The sequence below is a fragment of the Balaenoptera physalus genome (assembly GCF_965194825.1).
Source record: "Balaenoptera physalus genome assembly, chromosome: 15".
Classification (NCBI taxonomy): Eukaryota; Metazoa; Chordata; class Mammalia; order Artiodactyla; family Balaenopteridae; genus Balaenoptera; species Balaenoptera physalus.
The window spans coordinates 41019652-41046255 of NC_138894.1; the positions used below are offsets into that span (position 1 = coordinate 41019652).

Consider the following 26604-nt stretch of genomic DNA (forward strand, 5'->3'; position numbering starts at 1 on the left):
AACACTGAAATTAATAAACTGAAATCAACTGAAATGAATAAAGCTACAATGAATCACAAAAGGTTGTCAAATTTGGCATTAGTACATAACTTATGCAAAATTCTTAATTATAGGGACATAATCAGTGATTTTGCTGAAATGAAGGTAAAAAATATATTTTATGAAAAATATATAATAATTTATGAATTATGTCTTAGTATCATTGCTCATCCAATATCACTGTTGCATCAATAGAAGAGCTAGACATTAAACAATAATTGAATACACTAGTCTTTTCTATTTTGTCAACTTTCAATGATATAAAAACCTTAGCTTTACGTCTTTCTGTTTTGTGTTATAAATGAATATAGTCAAAGATGGAGAGGTTTAGAAGAAATATATCTTTTTTAACAGTCTGCTAACTTGATTCAGATCCTTTAACTATTTAGTCATAAAATATATGGTTCTCCATTTGTAGTCCTGCCCAGGCCCTGCAGATTTTAGGTGTGGACCTCTTGCTAGCTTCTTCACAGTTGAAGCCCTCCATCCAGCCTTCTTCCTTTCCTCTGCCACTGTACACTGCACCCAGCCAACTGAATCACTAATCTACTAATGCTACAATCACTGGGCTGGATGATTTACAATTCTATCTCCTATTACCATATTAACTGCTGCAATGTGTAGGCATGGCAAGATCGTGACATCAGGCAGATTAAGTCCTTTGAGAAAATAACTGAGGCTTCTTTTCTGGACTACAGATTTATTGCGGGAGAAGTTGAGCTCTTTTCCCCTTAGCTTCCACAGAAAGACAAACAGGAACTTGTATTCTGGTTATCTGGGATTTTTCCCAAGGAAAAGTTAATAGGCTATTGTTTTTAAGGTCTAATATCACTTGGAAAAACTGTTTTCTAAACGTGGCCCTGTTGCCCGTGTTCTTCTGCAATGTGATTGCTTTAACTACTGAATCTGGTGGAAGTGACATCGTGCCATTTCCACACAAGAGACCTTAACTGGCCTGGCAGCCATTTCACTGGTTGGTCTCCTGTCTCTTGGAGTACTCAGTCTTAGAACAAAGCCCCCATGCTGTGAGAAGCCCAAACCACGTGGAGAAGCCACATGTTGGCAGTCTGGTTGACAGGCCCAACTGAACTCCCAGCTGACAGCCAGTATCAACTGCCAGCCATGAGGGTGAGTCATCTTGGACATGTAGTTCAGCCCAGCTGAGCCCTCTGTGATAACAGCTTTGTCATCTTTTGAGGGCAACCACATGAAAGACACCAAGTAGGAACTTCTCATGGGCCTCGTCAACCCACAGAACCATGAAAGAAATGAACACATTGCTTTTTTAGTTTTGGAGTGGTTTAAACCATGCCAACAGATCATTGTACCACAAGGTTTTAACTGAGAATTGGAGTTAACCTGCAAGATGGGTTAATATTGAGTTCAATGGAAGGGAAGACTTGAGCCTGTTTCAATGGAACAATTCTGAGGGCAAACCATTGGAAGCGATATGTACACAGGAGGCCAAACTATGTTAGTCTTAGGAAGGTAATGAGATTTTTATCAGCACAATGATGGGAAGAGAAAGCTTAGGTGGGTGATGGCTGGAAATAGGTGTGGCTCAAGAGCTGACCAGGAGCACCTCAACTGCAGAATGAGTTTTTTGTTTCACTTGCTGAAGGCAGAGCCTGAGATAGTTGGGTCTGACCCCCTGTTCCCTGTTTGCCCCACAATTTTGCCAAAGGCATAGCTTACCGGGAGAGAAAGGCTGAAACCCACAGTGGAAAAAAAGATAAAAAGAATGAGTTCATCACATGGGCATGTACCTGAGGCTTGTCATTCAAGGATAATTAGACCTTGGTGAAGGAGAATGAAAGGCAGGACCCTTATCAGACTGTTGTGGTTTTTTCACTAGAATTTGGTTTAGGGAAGAAATGTGACCTCTTCAAACTAATATCAACCATGCTAGCATCTCTTTCAGATACATAAATACCAAAACTAAGGGGAAAGACCTCAAGGTAGAAAAAATGCATAACATGTCATAGGGGATTATTTCCTTTTCATTTGTAAGAAGTCAGACATGATTAATATCTGCCTTAACCCAAAAGGAGTAGTGTTAAGGAAGGGCTCTCCTAATTCTCCTGATCCTACCTGAGCTAAGCAACTTTTCTGATGGACACTGATAAGTCCAAAATACATTTCTCTGGAATGTGAACCATTTTTGCTCACATCTAGAAAGTGTATGAAATATGGTCTAAGAGGAAGAACAGTATACCCTTTAAGAAGATGACAAGGTTAGGTTTATGTTAGGGTCTCACGCTCTTGCCTGAGGGGAAGAAAGAAAAGAGGAAGATGACATGAGAAATTTATCTGATTCCACTGAGGCCTTAACTAAAAATTCAATTCTTCAGATTTTCAATATGTGCTTACTTTTGTCCTCTGGATATTGGAGTGTGTTCAACACTAGAGGAACATTCTTTGGTGTTTCATGAAATCTTGGTGACCTAGGATTGGTCCCAATCTCAATTCATTTGGAAGACTCGCATTGCACTTTATTGTGAAAATGTCCTCTTATTTTTATTATTCTCATGGCTATACTTTTTATGCAGTAGAAAATTTAATTGTACCTTCCCCTCCCCATGTGCACACATGCACACACACACACACGAGTCAACTCTGGTAGGGTTTGTGGGATATCCAAAGAATATGAAAGCAAAAATCTTTGGGAAGAAATATTCTACAGTATATGGATGTGAACAACAGTATGATACAGTAATAAAAATATTTTCAAGTGTTAACCCTCTTTTCCCTTTGTCTTTGTGCAAACATCCTATCATTATTGGATAGTGATTAATTCTAGTTTTGTCTAATTGACTGCAGAGCTAGGTTGCAATAGCTTAAAACCAATCTATTCAGCCAAGTGGTCAATAGGAAGAAGTCTCAGTCCTGGACTGAGCAATTTCTAGAAGAGTATTATTTATCTAAAGGTAATGAAAATTCTTAAAGATATAAGAGAGTTATTTACTTATAAGCTATTTTATAATCTATTATACCACATTCTGTAGAACCAGACTGGAACACAACTGATGGTGTTTAAATCCCAGATGTTACTAGATATATAGTCTTGGGCAAGATGTTTATTGAAACTCTCTGTGTCTCGGTTTTCTCATCTGGAAACAGGGGATGAGAATGATAGTACCAACCACAGATCTCTGTTATATGGATTAAAATGATGAATATATGTTTAGCATTTGGAGCTCTGTCTGGCGTATAGCAAGTGTTATATGTTTGTTAAGTAAAAATTATACCTACCACATAGAATTAGATAAATAAACTCTTGAGTGCTAAGAATACTGCCTGGCATATAGTAAGTTCTACATGCATTCACCAATAGTACACAAATTAGAAAACACTTCTTCCACTAGCCACACATTGCATTGGTGGGAGAGGGAGGGGTACAAAAAAATGAATAGGATGGAAAATTGACCTTTATTTTGCACGTACTATGTTCCGGGCGCCTCATTATGCAACAATATTTATATTGTCTCTGCCAGTTTTCTCTAGAACCAAATATGGTGTAACTACAGCAATTTTACCTAAGAGGAGATAAAACTCAGAAAGGTGAACCATAAGCTGAACCATTAGAGCCAGAAGCAAGGGAGGCCTAGAGAACTCAGTTTTGTCAGACACCAAAATTCAAATTTCTTCCGCTAGATTTCACTGTCCTTCAGAGTTTGGGTTTTCAGAGAGCTAACAACTTAATACAGTAGATAAATACACACAAATAATTATGGGCCTATGTGATAGTGACAAATGTCTGAGCAAAAGTATAAGGAGTATAGTGAGTAGAGTGAAGCGAGGGGCGTCTAATTGGAGAAGACGGAAGGAGGGCTTTAGAAAAACATGGCACTTATTCCCAACATTATTCTCACCAGTATTCCTCCAAGAACCATGCACTGACTACAGAGCATGCTCAGCTCTGAGCATCAGACCCCACAAAGAGCAGGATGTAGCAGTAAATATGGTGGGAGTAAACGCTGAACCTGGGGGTAGTGGGCAAGGTAAGGGAAAAGACGAGGAGAAAAGCTGAAGGTCATTGTGCAAAATACCACCAACAAACATCTCTGCCTTGGAATCCTTAGATATATATTTAAGTGAAGTAAGTCAGACAGAGACAGACAAATATCATAAGATATCACTTATTTGTGCAAGCTAAAAAAAATGATACAAATGAAATTATTTACAAAACAGAAATCGACTCACAGACATAGAAAACAAACTTATGGTTACCAAAGAGGATAGCAGGGGGGCAAGGGCGAGGAGAGATAAATTAGGAGTTTGGGATAAACATATATACACTACTATATATAAAATAGGTAAACAACAAGGACCTACTGTTTAGCCCAGGGAACTATACTCAACGTCTTGTAATAACCTATAATGAAAAAGAATCTGAAAAAGAACATATGTATGTATAACTGAATCACTCTGCTGTATACTTGAAACTAACACAACATTGTAAATGAATGACGCTTCAATTTAAAAAAAGCCTTAGAGAATGGTGCTGAACACAAATTGCGTGTGCTTTCTCAGACTCAACTGCCTGCTTCTCTACAAAGGTGTGACTTGCCTCCCGGCCCGCCATAGTCTCCATGACTTTGCTGGGCTCCCTGAGCTGGCTGAAGTCTGAGCTGAATGCCCAGGATAGTGTGGCCTTTCACCCCTCACGCCAAGCCCCATCAGAGTTAGCTCTCCATGGGGGAAGCATTGACCAATGAGAAAAAGGAGCTGAGGGGAGTGAAGCAATTCAGTTCCCTTTCATATTGTCCTTCCATGGGCTATTCTGAGCTGCAGTTTCTTCTGAGGGCCTGCCAGACATGCCAAAGAACCTGCTGTGTCTCATTTCAGTTCACTGGGAAGCAGATATCAACTCCACTACCCATAGCGTTGCATTGCTTTGCCTCTGCCCTTGCCTTGTTTCTCTCTGTCCTCTCCTCCACTGTGGGCTTCTGCCTCTCAGATATAAAGGGCAAGCACTTTAATCTTTGCCTCAGGCTCTGCTTTCTGGAGGACCAGGGCTAAGGGAAGAGCAATGTGTTTTCCTAGATATCTGTATACTCTTGTATCTTTTATTCTCCGGTACTTCTTAGCACACCCTCTGAAAATCCTGAAACGTTTTGTAAAGATTGTTTATTAAAATTCAACACTTTGGACCAAGCCGCAGAGTCGTCTGGAGTGTTTATGCACCCCTTGATTCAAAACACTGGTTAAAGATACAGAGTTCACAACTGAAAATGCTAATACCATTCTTGAGAAGGACCATAGTTAACCCTCTGTTATTCATTTTGTTAGTGCTTTTTGCAGTTACTTTTTGGGGAATATAAACAGATTCACAGATTTATTCACTCATTCACCAATAATTTGTTAAATTCTTAGCATGCACAAGAACTACCCTAAGTATTGAGATAGAGGTGTGTGTGTTTAAGTGTGTGTGTGCACACACATGCATGCACATGCTTACTCATATACCAATCTTAGGGAATTTATAATCAGACAAAAACTAAAAAGAAAACATCAGTTCAAAATCTACATATAGACCATGTAAAATCAAATTGTTATTCACAACCTTAGCTTTTATATTTGCTTAAAAGTGGCAAAAGCAGGTACCAGTGATACTGCAGTTGTAGTTCTACCATTACAACACCAACCTCGTCAACTAAAAAGGGAAAAACATTCGATCAGTTAAATGATAGTTAAAGCACATGACAGTAAGTTACGTGTTTAATTTCTAGCCTTCGTATTGGCTGATGAGTTTGAACTTGTGCAGGGTCTTTTGTCTATACACATATATTTAGAGTATTTTTCTCTTTCCCCTCTTTAACTCAGTCCCCTTGCCTTGCCTCTCTTGATCGTCACTGAGTCTTTTCTGGAACTAATAAAATCAGATTCTTTGCTCTATCTTTTGTTTGTATTGCTAGCTCCCAGGCTTTGTGTAGCCCGGGATACTCTGATATTGCCACTGATCAGGTTATTATTACATTTACAGTGATTTTGCTAGACGAAGAAAATACCTTTGATTCTAGAGGAGGAATGGGAATGAAAAAGACTAGCTCTGTTTCTTTTTGGGTAAGATGTGGGTTTCAAATCCACAGGAAGGCAAAATCATGAAGGCAGTCTCCCGAAAAAAATTATCTTGTCCATTTCAGATTGCACTTTTCTTTCCCTCTGTGAGTCTCCCTCAGCCTTTATGGAAAGGCTAGGGCCTAATGAGAGGCAAAAGTAGCACTAAAACATGTCAGTCATCCAAGTAAAACAATAAAATACGAAATGGAATTACTTGAGGTTACGTACCACTGTCCACACAGCGCTGCTCAGAGTATGTCTGGGAAGTATTCCTTAATAGGGGTGGTTAGTTAAGGAACTTTGGGTCAGAAAACAAATCAACTATGTCACCAAGCATGCTGTTTGGTTTAGTTGACCTTTTTTCATGGTAAGACTTTCTGGAAGTGAGTAGCGTTCTGATTTATATTCGGACACAAACATCTTATTTCATCAAATACGGTGGCTTACCAAGTAGCACCAACTTAGCACATTAGTCAAGATTGTCTTTGTTACACGGCAGTAACAATCAACCCCCATATCTCGATGGCTTAACCTAACCCAACCGCAATTTCTCAATCATGCTACCATCCCAAGCAGGTTGATGGGGCTCAGCCCCAAACAGACTAGTAGGGACGGGCTATTGGAGACTCTACTATCTTGTAGCTGAACTTTCTGAAATATATGGTCTCTTCATTTACCATGACAGGAGAGACAGCAGAAAACCTGTAAGGTCTTGACTACAGATGTGACACATGCAACTTCCATTTCCATTTCTTTGGCAAGAACTAACTATAAGGTCCTACGTAAGATCAGAGAGGATGGAAAATGGAATTGTGGGCACAAACAGGATGGCTGGTGAACAATAGTATCCCTGCCATGTCCTCCATCCCAAATCATAGAAGGCTGCAATTATAAATTCACGAGCCATAGCTTTCACTTCATACGTTTGAATGTGGCCCTAAACAGGATTAGAGAGGTGTCTAGGTTACAGCAATTTCTAATTCGTTTCCTTCTTTTCAATCTCAAACTAGTAGTGTGGCATTCTCCATCCTTAAAAGCATTGCTGTAAATAGAAAAACTCACTATTGTGTTAAAATTTGAACTAACGCAATCATGTCCATTGATGTAACTGCATTCCCAAAGAGGAAAAATCCTCCTCGACCTCGTCTCTTGCTCAAGATCTTTCTGGACCTCAGCTAGCTCAAGGAAACCACTCGAGCCTCAGGAGGGCTGCTCCATTTTCAGTGGACTCCTCTCCTCTAATATAGTGTTGATAGGCTGAGTACCACTGGGCAAGCCACCTGACACCTCGGCCTTGTGCAGAATTTGCATTTCTAAAGATCACTCTGTAAGCTATGGTCCATTCGCCTTGGCAAATACTGTTTAAATATAGCATCCATAAATAAATGTTAAATAATTCATGAACATAATTTTGTAAATCCTGCTAGGCCACACCTCTCTGGGGGCATATTTATGAACGTGCGTCAGCCTGGAATCAATGTGTCTGCCAAGCTCCTTGCCTCTGAGGCAGAATTCCCACATCTAGCCCAAAATGCTGCAAACAGCTCCGATTCCCCTTCACTCGTCATCCATCATACTGTCACTTTAATTCAGATGCTGCTACTTGTTTTAATAACATACATCTTACACAAAGAATATTGCTAACACAAGAATCTTGGGGTAGATTTTTACAACCTCATAAAATGATATTAACCCTCTGTTCCCTGGCGTTCTTTCCACGCAGCACAGACCTCTGGACGCTTCCCTGCCTCCTCTACTCCCTTCAATCTTCCTGATGCTTATCAATAACCTCCGTTCATGGCGGCTATATAGCACCAGGACCTGTCATCAATCACTGCAGTAAAAATATTATTCCTCCAGCATTGCCCTGAAGAATTATGGAAAGAATAAAAGTGTTATTGCAGGAATTATTTAGCAAACAATAGATGGATAAAATGTATTACGGTAAGTGTTAAATTATATCACCTCATTATGGAGAGCTGACTTCAGTTAGCAGGAAAGTGGCTCGCTGCCTTGGCTAAGTAGTTCAGGAGAACAATGGGGGTGACCACAAAAGATTTCAAAAGGCAACACCAGGCTATGAAGACTAGTATATATACTACTGAAGAGAAATTTGTTTGGGGGAATGATTTGGAGTAAAAACCTCTTCTTGGACTGTTTTCAATTTTAAGCTGAAATTTACAGAACAGCAATGGGGGTTTATATTCAGTCGTTGAGTATAGGTTGCTATTCTAGGAAAGAGATTCTTTACAAAAAAAGAAAATGGATGTGTGGTCTAACCACTTCCCAGCCATGCACCCCGTCCTGTAGCTCCTACACAGTCATCTAAGCAAAGGTGAGGGAGTCGTTTTCATTGGTGAAGGAAATCTACATCTTGCCACACTTATGTTTCTGTCAGTTCTAGAAAAGTGTACCATACCAATATCTGTAGCCTTTGCCAGTGCTGGAAAATAATGTTCCTGAAATGTCAGATGAAGCCAATTACTAAAATCAGGCTTGCATTTTAAATACTATTAAGGATACCTAAACAAGTTTGGAAACCATGTTTGTTTGTTTTTTTAAACCAAGTAGTTTTTTATCAGTTAATGTAGATTTTTTTTCTTTTTCTTTTTTTTTTTTTTTTTTAGGCATAATGTTACACTGGGCTCCTGGGATTCATTTGATCAACATGATTAAATTATTTCCTTACTCAGCTAGAAGGAAATTACTAGTTACCAGACATTATGTGTCTGTTAATTATGTGCAATAAGGCTTTCTCCTATCACACCAGCTCCTGCATTCATGTTCTGTGCATTTTAAAGGCATTATCATTAAAAAAATTTAAATATTGAAAAGGGACAGCTATAATTTTGTTTCATCTATTTAATAAATAAGTAATCTGTGAGATCAGTGGTACAAAGTGTCTCTTTGCTCTTTGTGTCAGCATAGACATTCTTAAGAAGAACATACTGAAAGATCCTTTTGATTTCTATATTCATAAAAGAATATTTCCCTGTCAGCTTTCTAGGGCAATGGCCAGGTCCTCTATCACTGAATAGAATGAATATGAGCATTGCCCCAAAAGAAATCTACAATCTCGTGGCCCTTCAATGCAGAATCTGCTCACCTGGGGTGGGTGAGGGCTCCAAATTTACCTTCCCTCTTACAGCTCAATCTACAATCAAAGGTTTCAAAAGATTTTTCTTTTTTTCAAAAGAAGAGACAACATATGGTAGCTGAGAGGTCTTATTTTGCCTCCTAATGAAATGATGTGCTTCTGTTTCATATTAAAGTGTTAATCGCTCTGAAATTGGGTCTCGCAAAAAAGAATAGTGCTTTTAAAATGCTTAATATGATTCATTTTCCGCAGTCAAAACCAGATGACTTTTATTTTTGTATCAAAAAGAGAAAATGGAAAGCCAGCTCTTCGTCCCCTGATGCCCCCCACTTCCCCCGTCTGCCCAAGCTCCGGACCCAGATCCAATAACCGGTTTATAGAACAGAAAGCTCTTTAGAGTCGGGACTTGCGCCGAAGCCTAGAAGGTTTTGTTTGAGTTTGAGAGTCTTCATAGGTTTATGAAATCTCAACAAATATTTCAAAGAAGGAAGTTTCACATTTGAAGTAGGTGATCCTATTAGGCGCTGAGAGATGGCGCCTTTGTTGTGGGCGCAGGCATCATTTTATGTGAGATAGAGCCGTGTCCCACTAATATGCCAAGACATCGCTTTCATGCCAGAAACAGATAGGGCTGAACTTGTTTCATGCACTTTGGCTTTCATTGTTAATAATGAATGACGAAAGTTCAGAGGAGAGGAGCTAAGTGGATACTCGGCTTTAAAAGAATGAATTTTAACTAGCAACATGCCAAACTAGTCAGAAACCACTTAGATGGGTAGGAAAGACAGCACAAAGAAAGAACTCATCCTGGAGGTCTATCCACAGCCATAAATTCCCGCGGAGCCCACAGGGAGACTGGTGAGTCTCCTTCCAGAAGATTCCAGCGGCTTTGGGAGTCACGTGACTCGTGCGCCACCAAGGCCTGAAGGTTTACACCAGTAGGCGCAGAATAGGAAACTCTCATACTGTTTTCGAAGGAGATGAAGATAGAAACAGGGACAAGAAAGTGAACTAATACAGTTTTAAACCTCAATGAATACAAATATCGATTCAATATACTAGAGCCTCTTTTAAGTCGAACCAATACTTGAAACCCCAGAATTTTTTTTTAAAAGCCTTCCTTGCTTTCCTCTTCCTTCTTACCTTTTCCTTCCTTCCTTCTTCCTTCTTTCCATTCTCGTTCCTTCCCTCCTTTTTTCCTCCCTCATTCCCCTCCCCCTTGCCTCCTTTCTCTTCCTTCCTTCCTTCCTCTCTTTCTTTTTTCCTTTATTTTACCTTGTTTTGACTTTCTGGAGAAAGACCTCGATAACAAGAAAACACACTCTGAAGATCATGCATACAGTATTCATTTTTTCATTCAACCAACATTCATTGAGTGCTTGCTTCATGCTGAACTAGTAGGCACCCGGGATAAAAGAGTGAGCAAAACAAATCCAGCCCTTTTCTCATGGAACATAGAACCTAAGAATCTTAGAATCTACGCTACTGGGTTCAGTCACGTTTATTCACCTCAGTTATCTACGTCATCTACAATCACAACTCAGGAGGTTGAGAACTGATCATGAGTTCCATCAGCTTGATCATTAAAGTTTCTAGTACATTCTTTGGACTTGACGTCTAAAACAAGAAAACAGATACATTAGAAACTGACACTTTAGAAAAGATTCTCAACGATAAGGAGTAAAAGCATATGACTTGGGTGTTTAAATGAAGATTTGAATTATCCAGAATGTCAAATTTTCTGAGCAAGGCATTTGAGGTGTGCTTATCTATGGATAGAAGGAAAAAAAGCCCTGCACTAGTAATCAGGACAAGACAGCTCTAGCTTGTCACCACCCGTGTATTCTAAGTGACCTTGACCATGTCCTGTCTATGATCAATTGATTGATCCACCATAGTGGGTGTTTTGTTTTGTTTTGTTTTTTAATTAATTTATTTATTATTTTTATTTTTGGTTGCATTAGTTCTTTGTTGCTGCGCGCAGGCTTTTCTCTAGTTGCAGCGAGCGGGGGCTACTGTTCGTTGTGGTGCGCGGGCTTCTCATTGGGTGGCTTCTCTTGTTACAGAGCATGGGCTCTAGGTGCACAGGCTTCAGTAGTTGTGGCTCATGGGCCTAGTTGCTCTGCAGCATGTGGGATCTTCCTGGGCCAGGGCTCGAACCCGTGTCCCCTGCATTGACAGGCAGATTCTTAACCACTGCGCCACCAGGGAAGCCCCCATAGTGGGTGTTTTACCACCTGCTTTCTCTACTTCACCGGGTATAGAAATCAATACAAATACTCTACAAAGAGAATTAATTATGCTAGCATCTTCTGAGAGTCAAGAGCCCTGCAAATTTAAGTTCTGGGCCTTTAAAGTCAAATTTTAGAAAAGAGCTCCTTGATCTTTGATCCCATGCAAATTAATACATTCTTAGTTTAGGAGAGGACCCTAATTTGGGGCACTTCCCTGAGATACTAAAGCTGTTATTCTAGCATTCAAATCAAAGCATTCTTCTTGAGAGCAGATTTTCTGGGAGGGAAGATTCCACTTTAGTTGCCAGAATTTGCTTTTGAGTATTCTCCCAGCCTCATCCAGTCCATGGTGGACCAGCCTTACAAATAGTCACACTCTCATGATTCTTAAAACTGTGATATGAAACTGACTTAATCCTTCCATCACCTTAGAAAGTTAGGCTGGTACAGATGGACTGGGAACTGATTATTAACTTGGACTTGTTGTAAGGCTATAAAATGTGGATATAACCCAGTTTGGCTTTGTTCTCCTGTTAATTGAATCAACCAGTTACCTCAGTGCCACATCTGTAGATTTGCCCTATAAGCCTTGCCAATTGTGCCTTTTACTTGTAAACCCACTCTCCTTTGCATAGTTTGATGGCTGAATGTCTTTCTACATCTGAAGTTGACCTTCCAGTTCAAGCTTCCAGAAGGCAAGACTAGGTGCACAAGAATGCTGCTTTGTGCAGAGTCATTCTGTCTGGTGCAATTGGCCTCCCAGGTTGTCCCACCTCACATATCTTTTTTTTTTTTTTTAATTTATTTATTTATTTATTTACTTATGGCTGTGTTGGGTCTTCGTTTCTGTGCCAGGGCTTTCTCTAGTTGTGGCGAGAGGGGGCCACTCTTCATCGCGGTGCACGGGCCTCTCACTGTCTTGGCCTCTCTTGTTGCGGAGCATAGGCTCCAGACGCGCAGGCTCAGTAGTTGTGGCTCACGGGCCCAGTTGCTCCGCGGCATGTGGGATCTTCCCAGACCAGGGCTCGAACCCATGTCCCCTGCATTGGCAGACAGATTCTCAACCACTGTGCCACCAGGGAAGCCCTACCTCACATATCTTAACCAATCCCTAGAGAGTCTTTTTCCCTGGCTCGTGTATTTTCTGTCCTGTTTGGAATTTGGGATCTCGTGGTTCTCCCTCTCCTCTAGAGATTTATCTTGGACATTTAATTGGAAAGTCCCTTTGTTTCCCTTGTTTGGCACTTAATCAGATCTCTGTTCCCTTTGGACCATTTCTCCCAGTTTGGAACCTAATTATAGCCCTTGAATCTTTGTTTTACAATCTTGAAATAACAACCCTTCCCTTTAAAGAACACTATTGGTAATCTTTTTTCTGTCCCTCTGCTTTTTGGTATCTAGGAAATTCCCTCAAGTTAACCCAGCCCTTAGTTGAAGATTCTGTTTATTGATTTTTAAGAAACTAAGAAGCTCCCAGGTGAGTGAGGGGGAGGGGAAGAGACAGCCTCATGCACTCCTGGTGGGAGTATATATATATTGCACAAACTTCCATGTGGGCAATATGCATTAAACCTGAAGACCACACAGGCCCTTTGCCCAAGTGATTTCATCTCTAGTATTATCCAAAGGAAATGTTTCTTCAGTTTTCAGAGATGTATAATCTATACAAAATAACATTTGTTTATAATAACAAAAATGTGAAATTTAGCTGTTTATCAGTAGATTAGTAAAATAAAGTATTCTATATTAATGTGACAGAATAGTAGGCAGCAATAATTATATGTACATAGATGAGTAGTTACTGACATTGAAATATATTGAATATATTAAATAAAAGATTGCAAAACACTTCTCTGTGTTCATTTATTCAGTCTAGTATCTATCTAGTTATTGACATGATATCTACCTATCTTTTTATCTATTTTGTTAGAGCAAATAATGGTTACTTATAGATGATCGAAGTATTTTATTTTCTTTTGTGTGCGTAAGATATACTTTCTGATTTTCTAAAATGAGTAGACATTGCTTTTGTAAGTTTTAAAAGAAACAACAAAGGTTAAAGGAAAATGAGAAGACCCCTGGCTAGTGCAGTTCTCATGGGCATAGTGGGCAATCACACCAAATCTTGACTCACTCAGCAATGACAGTGGGTCTCACCCAGTTCCCATGATTATCCTTTCAGGCACCAGGTACTCTATACACAATGTATACCTTTTGATCAGTGTCTTATATGGAGGAGGTACTCCATTAATGGTTACTGAATTAAAATAAATGAAACTATTTCTCTAGTGCACTTGGTACCTCTGTGCCATAGAAGTTCTAAGAATAAAGAATGCATCATTAAATGAATGTTATAGCTTAGGTCATTAACACATACAGTAGATTGAATTATGGTTCCCAGTCCTCCACCACTCCCACATCTGCACTGCCTGCCGTATGAATGCACAGTTCCTCTTCTAGAGACAGAGTGCACGTCTCTACCCATTTGACCGTATGTCTTTCCTATGGGATATTAGCAAACATCATTTACAATCATCTACAGCATAAGAGCTGAGGCTTGAAATGTTCTTGCATAGTTCAGTTTTCTCTCTTGAGCTTCTGTCACCACCATGAGAAAATAATGTCTTGGCTAGTTTACTAGTCCAAGAAAGATGCAAAACACATGGAGAAGATTTGAACCCAACCTATGATTTGGAGCCAGGTCCAGCTGAGCGCAAGCTAGATCAGTCAACAAACCACCTCCACCCTCTTGCCAGACCAACAGCAGATGCATGAATGGGAATAAATGATTGTTGTTTTAATCTACTGAATTTGGGGATGGTTTGTTACACAGAATCAGTATGGAATTAGCTGACCAATACAGTACACTTACTAGATGTTAAATTATATTATAGTAACAGTTAGGCTTGAGGTATTAATGGAACTTGATACAAAGTGCACAATTCCAAGTATAGCAATGATCTCATTATTAGCTTGCAAGGGAAGTCAACAGTGATTATACATTTTGCGAAAATTGACAAGTCTAAAATTTAAGAGCAAAAAGGAAATGAGGAGCCTTCTGGAAGTCAATTTAGGCAAGGCGGCCCCCTCCCTCCCATTAAGTTTTAATCCTCAGAGGCCAAGATCAATTCTAAAATAGAGTATGGTGTTTAAACATGCTCACCATTTAGTCCTACAGACTCATGTTTGGGTCACTGAGAAAGAAGGTAGAAGCCATAGCAGTGCCTGGTGACAGATTGAGTGGAACACAGGGGAAGGTAATGGCCTGTAATAACTCACCATGTTTATGTGGGAGCATATATGAGACACCCTCTAAGGTTTCCCCAAAATTTGAGACAGAGAACACTGCAGAAGATGTGCTTTCATACAAATGGTGGCAAGACCTGGGATGAAACGTGGTTTATTATTGTTTTACATGACTCTATTTAAGATGATTCCATTTGTTCTCATGGCTGAGTGAGGCATCAGGAAACACAAGTTATATGGGTATTGTTTCACACCAACAAGTGGAGACAAGACCTAAACATGTTGCTGCCATACAGGGTGTTCCACTTGAGTTTATAACCAGTTCCAAACACCCAAACAGGCATTCAGGAAGTTTGAGCCAGTGAAATTCTCTTTTAATGATTTTTCAACCTTGCAATGAAAATTTCTGTTCACAGGATCATAGTGACTCAAAAAATGAGAAGTAGCATAGGGTAGCCAGAGAGAGAAATCAAAGTATCACTAAAGGTGTTCCGCATCTGAGAAACATCAAACTAAACATGGAAGAAAATAGCTGTCACTTTAGTCCATAAATTAAAAACAGATCTGCTCTTCTCTATTTTGAAACACTTCTTATAAAATAGTAGCAGTAGACTGATTTAACATGCTCTCGTGGTTTCTATTGAACTCCTACTTTCAGAAAAGCAAAATTCTGTTTGCTTTTCGTATGATTTGAATGGGTCATAAGTATGTGGACACCACAAATTAAAATGCTACTTAAATTTTGACCAGTTGTTTTAATATACATCAAACAATGTGCCTTCATTCTTTTATAGTCTTTTTAACCTACCCTGTCTGCGTCTTAATCATTTTCTTGTTGGGCCAATATTGTTTGCATAACAGTAGGTTTATAATTTATGTTTTTTATTAAAAGGTGTCTGTGGAAAAGAGATTTACCATGACTCTTCCAAAAATTATATTTTTAATCTGCTGTAGAAATTCATAGTACTTTCTACATATGAGGCAGCTTATTACAATGATCCAAACAGACCAAAGTCAACAAATAATCTTGTCTATCTATTGTTAATTCTTAGAAGAACAAACATATGTTTTTAGCATTGTTACTGTTAAATTAGCACCAGCAAGCAGGCATTCTAAAAGAATAAAATAAAAATGCAGAGCACTATAGTATAATTACTATTTGCATTTAAATTGTGTACTATACTTTCCTAGCACCCTGTAGTAATAGTAAAGTCTAACACTTAACCGAGTTTTTGTCTGTGTCAATAGATAAGAGGATTTTCTCACAATAGCCCCATGATATAGATACTATTATTGTCGTATAATATTTTGTATATGAAGAAACTGAGGCTTGGAGAGAGAAAATCTCTTGCCCCAAGTTGCAGAACTACTTAGCAGAAGCAAAGATTCATGCTTGGCAAAGATTCATGGGCTTTATCACTCATATTCTATGGTATGCTTTTATTATTAATCAGGTAATGTTAGGCTTACATGTTAATTTTGACATTACAGAGTTCAATTCTATGACTAGCAGAGAAAATCCCATTCCTTTGAAGGAAATAACTCTTCAGGAAATACTTTATGAGTAGACTGTGAAGGGAGAAACAAAGGATTTATCTAAAACCAAATATATCATTTGTATTTTTCACCAAAATAATGATCATGGATATGCATATTGGCACCCCAAGGATTACCCTTTCTTTTGTCATTTAACACAAAAACAACTCTAAGAGGCAAGTGCCATAGCTTATTGGTGTTTAAATTTCCAGAATAAGAAGTGCTTGATTGATATGAAAAATACATGGAATGAGGAGAGATACAAATCACAGGTCACATGTCACAAAGCCTGAAATGCACATATTCATTCATTCATTCTATGGATATTCATTGAGCACCTCCAATGTGCATTGTTCTTGATATGAAGATACAGCAACAACAAGTCAGACAAAACTCTGCCCTCATGGAGTTTACATTCTAATTGGGAGACAGAAAAACAAAGAAATGTTCAAATTCTTATTGTACTAAATACTATGATGAAAAATAATGGAGGTGAAGAGATAGTGACAAAGGCAAGAAGATTGTAGCTCTATTAGGTGAAAAAGTCTGTGATGTTAAACCCCCTGTTAGTTTACAGGTGCACGCAGAGCCGTGTAGTGTCTATCTCGGTATTACCCTTATCCAAGGTGGTGTAGGTGTTTTAGTTGATTGACAAATCACATTATTAATTGATTTCTCCCTGTGAATGAGTATGTATAACTACTAATAGAATTCACAAGTCTTACTCACACCAAGCTTACTAACAAATTGGAAGAAATAAGATACACATATACTAAAGTAAAAGGAGGAGGAAAGAGCGTGTTTATTGCACCCATCTTGAAAATGGTGTTCAATACTGGTAGGCAAGGCAGGCTTCCTGGAGAAGGAGAAACTTTTAAATTTGGACTTTAAAAATTGGTAGCATTTGATTAGGCAGAGATATGTTATCTCCTCTAGAAGACTCTGGGCCTCCTGAGAACAGAGTCTACTATGTCTGATTTCTTACTACCCTCTGTTCATATCTATATTGCAGCAATTATCTTCTGGAACAGAGTCTACTATGTCTGACTTCTTACTACCCTCTGTTCATATCTATATTGCAGCAATTATCTTCTGGTGAACTGTAAGCATTTTCAGAGCTCTTAGAGCAGGCAGAGATATAAGAAATGTGATGAGACAGAGTCTTAGACTAAGGGCAAAATGTGACGTTTATGTTCCTTCTGGCCATGGGATCTTGGGACATGGCACCCAACCTCTCTGAGCCTCAGTTTTTTCATTTGAAGAAATGGCACAACAGTTATTGCTCTGCCTCCTACTAAGGACTATCATGGGATTTAAAGAAGAAAAAGTGGAGATATAGAAACGTTCTTAGTAACCAGAAAATGCTATACACCACTGGGGGCTAATAGACGCTCTTCCCTACAATAAGCAACACAAAATAGACATGCCTTACAGGAGTTTTAGAAGTCACATCATCCAATTCCTAAATTCTGCAGAGTAGGGAATCTCAAACTCAGGGAGGTTAAGGGACATTTATGAGATGACATTACTAGTTAGTGGAAGAAACTCCTTCCCAAGTTCCCAGACAGCCGGGGCATTCCCTACCATACTCTATCGGTCGGGCCATAGTACTGCACCAGCACTAAAGGAAAACTCTGCATTGAAGGAATGAAACCTGCAGAAATGCCTACTAGTTTAACTGCAGACATACAATTAGTTTTGTGATCCCAGCTGAAGCCCAGTATCCTGTTTGCTCCAAAGATAGTATTTTAGCCAGTACCTGCGAGGTGTCACTACCTCCCAACCCAAGCACTTTCCATGTGGCAAGACATTAAGACTTATAGCAGACTAAACTGAGAGAGTGTTACCTACTTAAACTGTTTTTCTGACTTAATAAGAATTTTTCATCTACAGCAAGCCATTTTAAAATATTGTCTATACACAAACAGTCACTCTGAATAATAGGTCTGCACACAGTAAATGTCACCTCTCTAAATCACACGAGACCTCGGCGGCAGCACAGCAGAGGAGGTTCCATAACAGTTTAAACTTCTGCCTCGCATTTATTATGGATGTGTTTATAAATCTCAGAGGGCACTCTTCCTCCTCCTGGGAAATCCAAAAAACCGTGCCCTTGTTTGTCAGGGTGACTTGTCCAGGATGTTGAGGTCTTGGCCATCCTTCTTATATCCAGATCCCATTTGGTTCCAAAGTGGGTCAGCGAAGGTTGTTGTCAAAGATGCCATTTTCTCATCTTTAATGATGAAACCTCCGTTCCAGAAAAAGTATAGGGAACTTTGAAGACTGGGGTTTAGAGAATGGATATAGGAGCTTTCTGTCTTTCTTTTTTTTTTTCTTTACCTTGAATAAGTGATCTTCTCTACAAAAGTGCTTTGGGTTTCTCACATGAGGGAAGTAAAAGACAGCTTACACAGCAATGGCATTGAAAAACTCCTTAGCTGCTCCCATTCATCTTGGTTAGTATGAATACTTTAGCATTAAGTGGAGAAAAGGAGAATCCATCAATAGTTAATAACTGACCTTAAGATGGAGATTCAAAGTTCACCACAATTACACCCAAGTGTCAGAGAACACACATGGGACATTATCAATATATTTGACCACAAGAGCCTGGAATGGCAAATTTAAATACCACCAGAGAAAGAACTGAGCATTATTTTTAATGAGAAAATATTGTTACCATATCCAGCAGCCCGTACTAAGATACTCAAAACCAAAATTCTCAGTTAAGAATGACTGTGGAAAGGTAAGCACAATCTAAAAGAGCAAATACGAGTCAGGCTGAAATTCTATCATGTGGTGAAGATTGTAAACAAAATGTTTTCTAGATCCAGAGGGAGACAATATTTTAAAGATGGAAATGAGATCAGGCAAAACGTAAAAGAAAATATGTTTGTGCAAAGATTCTCCACATGGACTGTCATCAAAGAAATGCAACTTAAAACCACAAAGTTTCATCTCTGCACTAGAATGGCTAAAATGCAAAAGACTGACACACCGAACGCAGGACCACTGGAATTCTCTTATAACCTGCTAGTGGGAATACGAAATGGTATAACAACTGCAGAAAACTATTTGTCAGTTTCTTAGTTAAACACAAACATACCTTATGACCCAGCTATTTCATTTCTAGGTGTTTACCTTGAAGAAACTGAAAATATAGGCTCATAGAAAGATTTTTACAAGAATGTTCTTAGAAGCTTTATTCATAATGGCAAGATTTTGGAAACAACCCAAATTTCCATCAAAAGAAGGAGTGGTAAATATTATGTCAAATTCATAGAATGGAATACTACTCACCAATACAAAGGAATGAATCAGAGGTTCTTACAAGTGCATAGATGAATCTTATTAACGTTATGTTAAACAAAATAAGCTGGACACAAAAGAGTGTGTATTGTATGATTCTATTTATACGAAATGCAAGATCAAGCAAAACTAGTCAACGGGAAAAGAAATCAGAATAGTGACTCCACCTTGAAAAGGGACAAAAGAAAGACATGTGGAAGATCTCTAGGGAGAGAGTGACGCTTGGTGTTGGCTGTTAGTTACACGGGTGCGTATACACAAATTAAACTTCAGACTAATTTCTACTCATTTTAATATATGTAATTATACTGCAGTTAAAACAAAAAGAAAGTATATGTGGATTAAGAACTCTGAGGCTGATTATCTTCCTGGTAGTCACTGTTATAAAGCCTTACCACTCAAAGGGTGACCCACGGGGCGGCAGCAACACGTGGATGATGCAGGAGTGCAGAATGTCAGGAGGCCCCAGCCCAGATCTACTGAGCCAGAATGTGCAAGTTAGTAGGAAGCCCAGAAGAATCATGTACACATTAAAGTCTAAGAAGCATTGTAATAGTGGCTATCTGCTTTTTAAAGAAAAAATATACATCTAATCATCTTATTTAAGGCAAAAGCAGCACGCTTTGGGGAAATCACCTCACCTCCATTTGTATAGTCCTGAGGTTGCTGTTAATCAGACTGCACACCCTAGCCCTCCTTAGGCCAAGAAGTGGGCACATTCCTTAGCAAGGCCAATCAGATTCTCTGTCCTTGAATGGAGGGAAGCAAACGTCAAGAAACCACCGAAGCTCATGCCTTCAATGACGGTGGCAGATGAAACTGTTGTCTGGTTCCTGCTGCCATCATCTTTTCACTTCCCTTAGATTCGTCTGTTTAGGGTCTGGTTCTCCATTCCTGCTTTAAGCTCTATCAACTACCTGATATTCTTCCAGTAAATTCACTTTGGGTTACATTATCTGGGTTTGGATTCTGTTGTTTGCAACCAAAATCCCGAACTGATGTTCTGTACTGGAGCATCCAAAACACTTGAGGAATCTAAATGTAGTTTTTCATTGCACGGCAACAAACTTTTTGTGCTTTTTTTTTTCTAAAGCCCAGAAAAAATGGATTTATGGGACACCGTAGGCCAATACAAAAGATCACATTCAAATTTATTCCCATGTCATCGCATTTTATTAAAATTATATAACCCTCAGGAGCTTGAGTTCCCAAAAGTCTGTCCTCCATAAAATAATTCCACTGGGAAAGGCCATTTATATATACTGTTCTCTGCATTTTGCTCTACACACAAAAATGACAAATGGAGAAAATCAATAAGCACTCTTAAAAAGTCAACTGCCAAGAAGTAAAATTACTTTGGAATAGATAGACTGGCCAGCAGTTATCTGAGTGACCTGCTCATATTTTAAAATAAGACTCCTGAGGAGAATATGACATTGGCTAGGTTTGGGGGGAACAAAATAGAAGACTCATCATTGTGTGATAGAAGTCCACAGATGACTTTCCATTTTTTATTGCATGCATAGACAATAGAAATCTTTACATGTAAAAAATAAAAGCTCATCAGCAAATTGCTTTCATCCAAATGAACATTGGCAGATAGTAAAATGATCCCTCTGTTATTTTAATTCAATGAAATTAATTTTGCGAAAATCCATCTGATCAGTTTTTACAAATATACAGATGATTTTAAAAGAATGACTAGACTTTTTGAACTTAGTGATTTTCCATTAAATATAGTCACTTGTTAACTTTGTATTCAGAAAAACAGCAGAAGTGCTTTTCTTTTCACTTTTAGTATCATCTAAAAATGGGAATTATTTTTAAAAATTTAAATGAACTTTTAAATTTGCTTTGTGATAGATTAGTAGGTATCAAATTGGATAGGACTTGGCCATCTGTCAATCAAAGCCATTATTACAAAATGAAAATGAATTATTTCTGTATGTTGGAGGGGCTCTCTTCTAGAACCAAGGGGCATGGCACAAAAATATTTTAAATAAAAGAGAAATAATTACATGGCAGATACTACCAGCTGTCTATTCAAAATCCATTCTTCTTCTCTTTCTTACTAACAGAACCTGAGTTTATTCTTGGCCACAATGCATGCAGCTAAAATACTCTATTTCCCAGTCTCTCTTGCAACTACTGATGTCAATGAGATAGAAACAGAATTCATTGTGTGGGGATTTCTGGAAAGCTCCTTAAAAAACTTACTTTGTAGGTGGTTCACAATTTTATCTCCAACCCCCATTTCTCTTTCTGTGCAGAACATAGATGTGATGGCTGGAGGACAAACTGCCATCTTGAACAATGTCCTTTGAGGCTGGAAGCCCTCTGAGGACTACCAATCCTGGACACAGATACAGATCTCTATTCTGTGTGGGGCTTTCCTGTTAGGTACAGCTTAATGTAATTCTAAGTGATACAGATGGGTAAAAACAGGCATCTATTTAGGTAGATTTACAAGACTTTAACATTTCTTTATGTCATGTCTCCTGGTTTGAGAGTTTGGCCCTTCAGAATCATAAATTTTAGAGCTAAAAGAAATCTTCGAGAACATCTAGGCAAAATCCCTCATATTATAAGTCAGACAAGGCCCAGAGAGTTTCAGTGATTTACCCAAGACCCTGTCAGGAGTAACTTATCAAGTATCCATTATTATCAGCATTTATCAAGTACACATAGTTATGTTTTCAATGAGACACTTTCCAGTATCCAGGAGGTCGGTCTTCTTTCCAGGACACTTATGTGCCTCTCGACACATTGCCTTTCCTTGCGTAAATCTATAAAGAAGTATAGATCTAATATATACTTTAATAACAAAAATACTAGGGAGAGACGCTTGTCTTTTTAAGTTCTGCCATACCTCCCATCATAAATATAGGCTGACAGAGAGTCAATGATCATTTTGATTCCATTCCTGTGTGTGTGCCTGTGTATGTGTGTGTGTGCGTGCAGCAAGGGGAGATAGTCATAGTGTGAAAGCCATTTTTAGAGAAAGCATCTCAAACTGCTGAAAGAGAATGATGCCTGACAAGCATTTTTTTTATTGAATAATCCAATTTACAAATGCTTCCAGACAGACTGAGGGGACTTGACTAGGTTAAAAGTATGACAACCACAATCAAAGTCCTGATGGAAAGGGTGCAATGAATGACAAAGGTGGGGACGAGAAGGTTTCTCCCCAGTGAACTCAGCTGTTTTAGTAGATCCTCTGGTCTTCATATATCAACGTTCTCCTTTATAGCTAAATCCCATCCAGGCAAAAAGGAGAGGCTTGAATTGCTCTAAGTGCTCTGTAAGATCTTCTACTCGTGTGTGTTTGGAAGATTCCGAAGCACTGTGGCCTGGGTGCAGACTCACAGCAGAAAGTAAATCAAGAGAGCAGTTGGGAAAAGGCACTGGAGTAGCCCACTTGCCTGCTTCATAGATCCTTACAGGGAACATAGGCATGCTGGGGCATTTTTGCCTTTGCAATTACTACTGAGGTTCACCATGGCAGCGATCCAGGGGGATTCGCTGAAAAGGTTAATGGCATCTCTCAGATTTACAGGGTACAACAAGGAAGTTGGCACATTCCCCCGATGCAAGGTGTGATGTCACCTGTGTGGGCTGAGCAGTCCACACTCATTACCATTCATTGGCCAAATGACTTGGGTTTTAACCAGACGTGGAATGTAATCCACCAACAGTTGAACATTCATAGAAAGGAAAGTAGCCAGGAAGAGTCTAAGAGAAAAGACAGCAAAATTGGCATATTGTGCTATCAGCTGATGGACCTTCTGAGAAACTTGAGAGATCGGTGCCTGCAATGAAAAGCTGAGACAGTGTAAGACCAAGGTGAAAATAAATATCCAGACCCTTAATGCAACTCTTTTAAATATAACTTCATTAACACACCCACAGGCATCCTACTCTCTCTCTGTGTAAAGCTGTTGTTTCTCATCCATGCGTTCTTACACGGAGTTTTCAAAAAAGCTGTTCGGATTTGTGTAAATATGTGACTATAATTGGCTTTCCAATTTCACAGCTTATCATAGGCAGAAAGGGAGGGCTTGCTGACATTTCAAAGACAATAAGCACATTTGATGCAATGGTCTATGATTCTCCCCAGTGTTTTTAACCCACGATTGGAGAAACAGATGGTTAGATTTTCTAGGAAGCTTAAAACAGAAGTTGAGCTAATACAAAACTGCTCAGCTATCAGACGGGGCAAATCCATTCTGTCGCCCTTTTTTTTTTTTTTTTCCAAATCACAGCCCATCAGAGGAAGGATTTAGCTTCACAAAAAGTTATTTACCAGGAAGCTTTCTGCAGAAGAGAAGGGCATGCTTTGTTAAACCAGATGCATTTTATTTTTCCTGGAAACAAGATTTATGAAAGCAGTATGTTCATATTTCTCCATATACAGTAATTGGAACTCATTATGCTAATTGTATTTCCATTATCACTAACTAACAATCAGAGTGACCTGGCCCACAGTCTAATTTGTCTTTAATCTGTTTTTGTATAGGGAGTTTTACCCTGTAATTTCAAGGTGATAATTCTATTCAGTGCAACTTTATGTATTGCAGAAGGTAATACTTTTGATGCTCTATGCGATCCCCTTGCAACTGTTTGGTGTAGAATGGGGAAGCAAACAGATGTACCTGTATGTGCCATCTCACTGGTGAAATATATGCTTCACCTGTGATAAGAGTATCCTTTATTATTCTTGCTTAGATTGAACATCCAGTCAAAGCAATGATAGGGTTGCCCATACTCAAACTCCAGCTCTCAATTTACAATATGTCATACATTGTCTAAGAAGCAGTTGACATTTGCTGTTATCAAGAAGGAAAATGGGTGTTTACAGTACCTTCTAATGATTAGTTAACACCTTATAAATATTTCCATGTGACAATCTTTTGTAAAAAGAGAAGTGACAGGTTTGGATGATCATGAAACTTCCTTCTTATAAAAATGAGATATTGAAGGGAGAGATGAGATACATTCATGGTATTCTCTCTCAAAGGATACTATTATTTATCAGACAAATATACAGCAGTGGGATGGTACAGGGGAAAGGGAACTGGATTTGGAGCCCAAAGTTCTGAGATCAAGTTCAATTCCATGGCTTATGGAAAGCACCACTCTCTCTGAACTTCAGTTTTCTTTTCATCAAAATTGAGATAATACGTATCAGGCAAATCATTGAGACAGCATCAAGCAGTGGGCAAGAGGAAAGACTTGGGAATTAGACTGAATTTAAATTGGGACTCCATCATATATTAGCAGGTGACCTTCAGGAAACCTTTGGTTTCCTAAACATATTTTTAAATGGGCATAATAATATAATAGTTCCTTCTTCATAGAGCTGTTTTGAGATGAACTAATGAAGATTAATGTATATAAAATGCTTTGCCCAATCCTTGGCACCTGGTAAGCATATAACAAAGGCTAGCTCTGATGGGAGAGAAGTAGCAAACAAGAAAACATTCTACAGGGATGGGGTTGTGATGATTGCCAATCACTGCGAAGTGTTGTTTCATTCTGGGGATTGAAGTGATCATTATCACCCTGACCCATTGGGAAGAAAAGACTTCCGTTGAGAAGAACTGAAAATCAAAGACAGAGGATAAAGGAGAGTAAGCAATACACCAAATGGCTTCTAGTCTTGTGGGTTCCATCGATCTATCTTCCTAGCCTGATTGACCTAGAGTCCCTTTGTGTGTCTTTCAGAGTGCCACTCAAGTCAGCAATTTTTTTTTCAAAAAAAAAAAGAGATGCCAATTTGTGATATCCTGCTCCTACTGGTACCCAGTCCTCTGCCAACACTTGAGAACCAGTTGGATCACCATGCCTATTCTTCCACAGAATGCATAGAGTTTTCATATCCTCAGGAAGCCCTCTTTCTTCACCTGGCCTCTTCTTCTGCTTGACAGGGAGATTTTTCCAAATCCAGTCAGATACAAGTGTAGTTCTATAGCATACTCTGGTTTCACACACTCCAAAAAAGTATTTGATTTTCTTTGTCCTAAGCATAAATCATAGGATATCACCTAATCAACAAAATAATCTTAATCAGTGCTTCACCGTCTGGCTTTCCATAACAATCCCAAATCTCTGTTGATGTTTTCCATCTTCCCTTCTGTTAAACCAGATGGTGCATGTTCTAGCCTCTTTATTTTCCTTTTCTGACCATTGTACTCTGTCCAAAGATCGTTGTAGGAAACCTGCCACACTGTCGGCAGCAGTGGCCCTGCCCTGACTGTTAAATGTTGTGATGGTTCAGGCAGCCTTTGCTAATGTCTATCCTTCTCCAAATCTGAGTTTTCTTCCAAAGTCACTGACTTCCTAGTCCATAATTTTTAGATAACACAACCACTTCGGTTTCACACATCAAGTGTGAGCTTTTTTTCTTCAGTAGAAGCAAAGTCTAACTGGAATTTTTCCCCCATGTCATGAATCTCTCTCACAAGGAGAGTTTGCAATGAACACCCACCAATGATCACAATGTCTTCTTTCCTATTGTGCTAAGAAAGGGAAAGGAACCATCTTCCCTCCATGCTGAAGAAGCGGGACCATTAGGTTTTTCTCACACACAACATGATCTCTTAATTATATAAATCTTCCTAGACCATTATCCTCCATTTATCTTTCTGTATGAACCATATTGCACATTTAAAAAGTTAAAATATCTGAACATCAGTGGCACTGTGGCTTGAAAAGAAGACAGTTGGGAGTCAATTAAATCTGTGGATCATTTTTTTTTTTTAATTATTTATTTATTTATTTATGGCTGTGTTGGGTCTTCCGTTTCTATGTGAGGGCTTTCTCTAGTTGCGGCAAGTGGGGGCCACTCTTCATCGCGGTGCGCGGGCCTCTCACTATCGTGGCCTCTCTTGTTGCAGACCACAGGCTCCAGACGCGCAGGCTCAGTAATTGTGGCTCACGGGCCTAGTTGCTCCGCAGCATGTGGGATCTTCCCAGACCGGGGCTCGAACCCGTGTCCCCTGCATTGGCAGGCAGATTCTCAACCACTGCGCCACCAGGGAAGCCCTGTGCATCATTTTAAACAGTGATCATCAAACCAAT

General features: G+C 39.1%; 1 long non-coding RNA gene across 1 annotated transcript; it reads right to left on the minus strand.

Annotated features, from left to right (window-relative positions):
* Positions 1-8651: 8651 nt before the first annotated feature.
* LOC309643720 lies at positions 8652-26270 on the minus strand. Its single transcript, XR_014254027.1, has 2 exons — positions 12524-26270; positions 8652-12206 (listed from the first exon to the last, which is right to left on the minus strand). It is a non-coding gene; the product is annotated as an uncharacterized lncRNA (long non-coding RNA).
* Between the last annotated feature and the right edge of the window lie 334 nt (positions 26271-26604).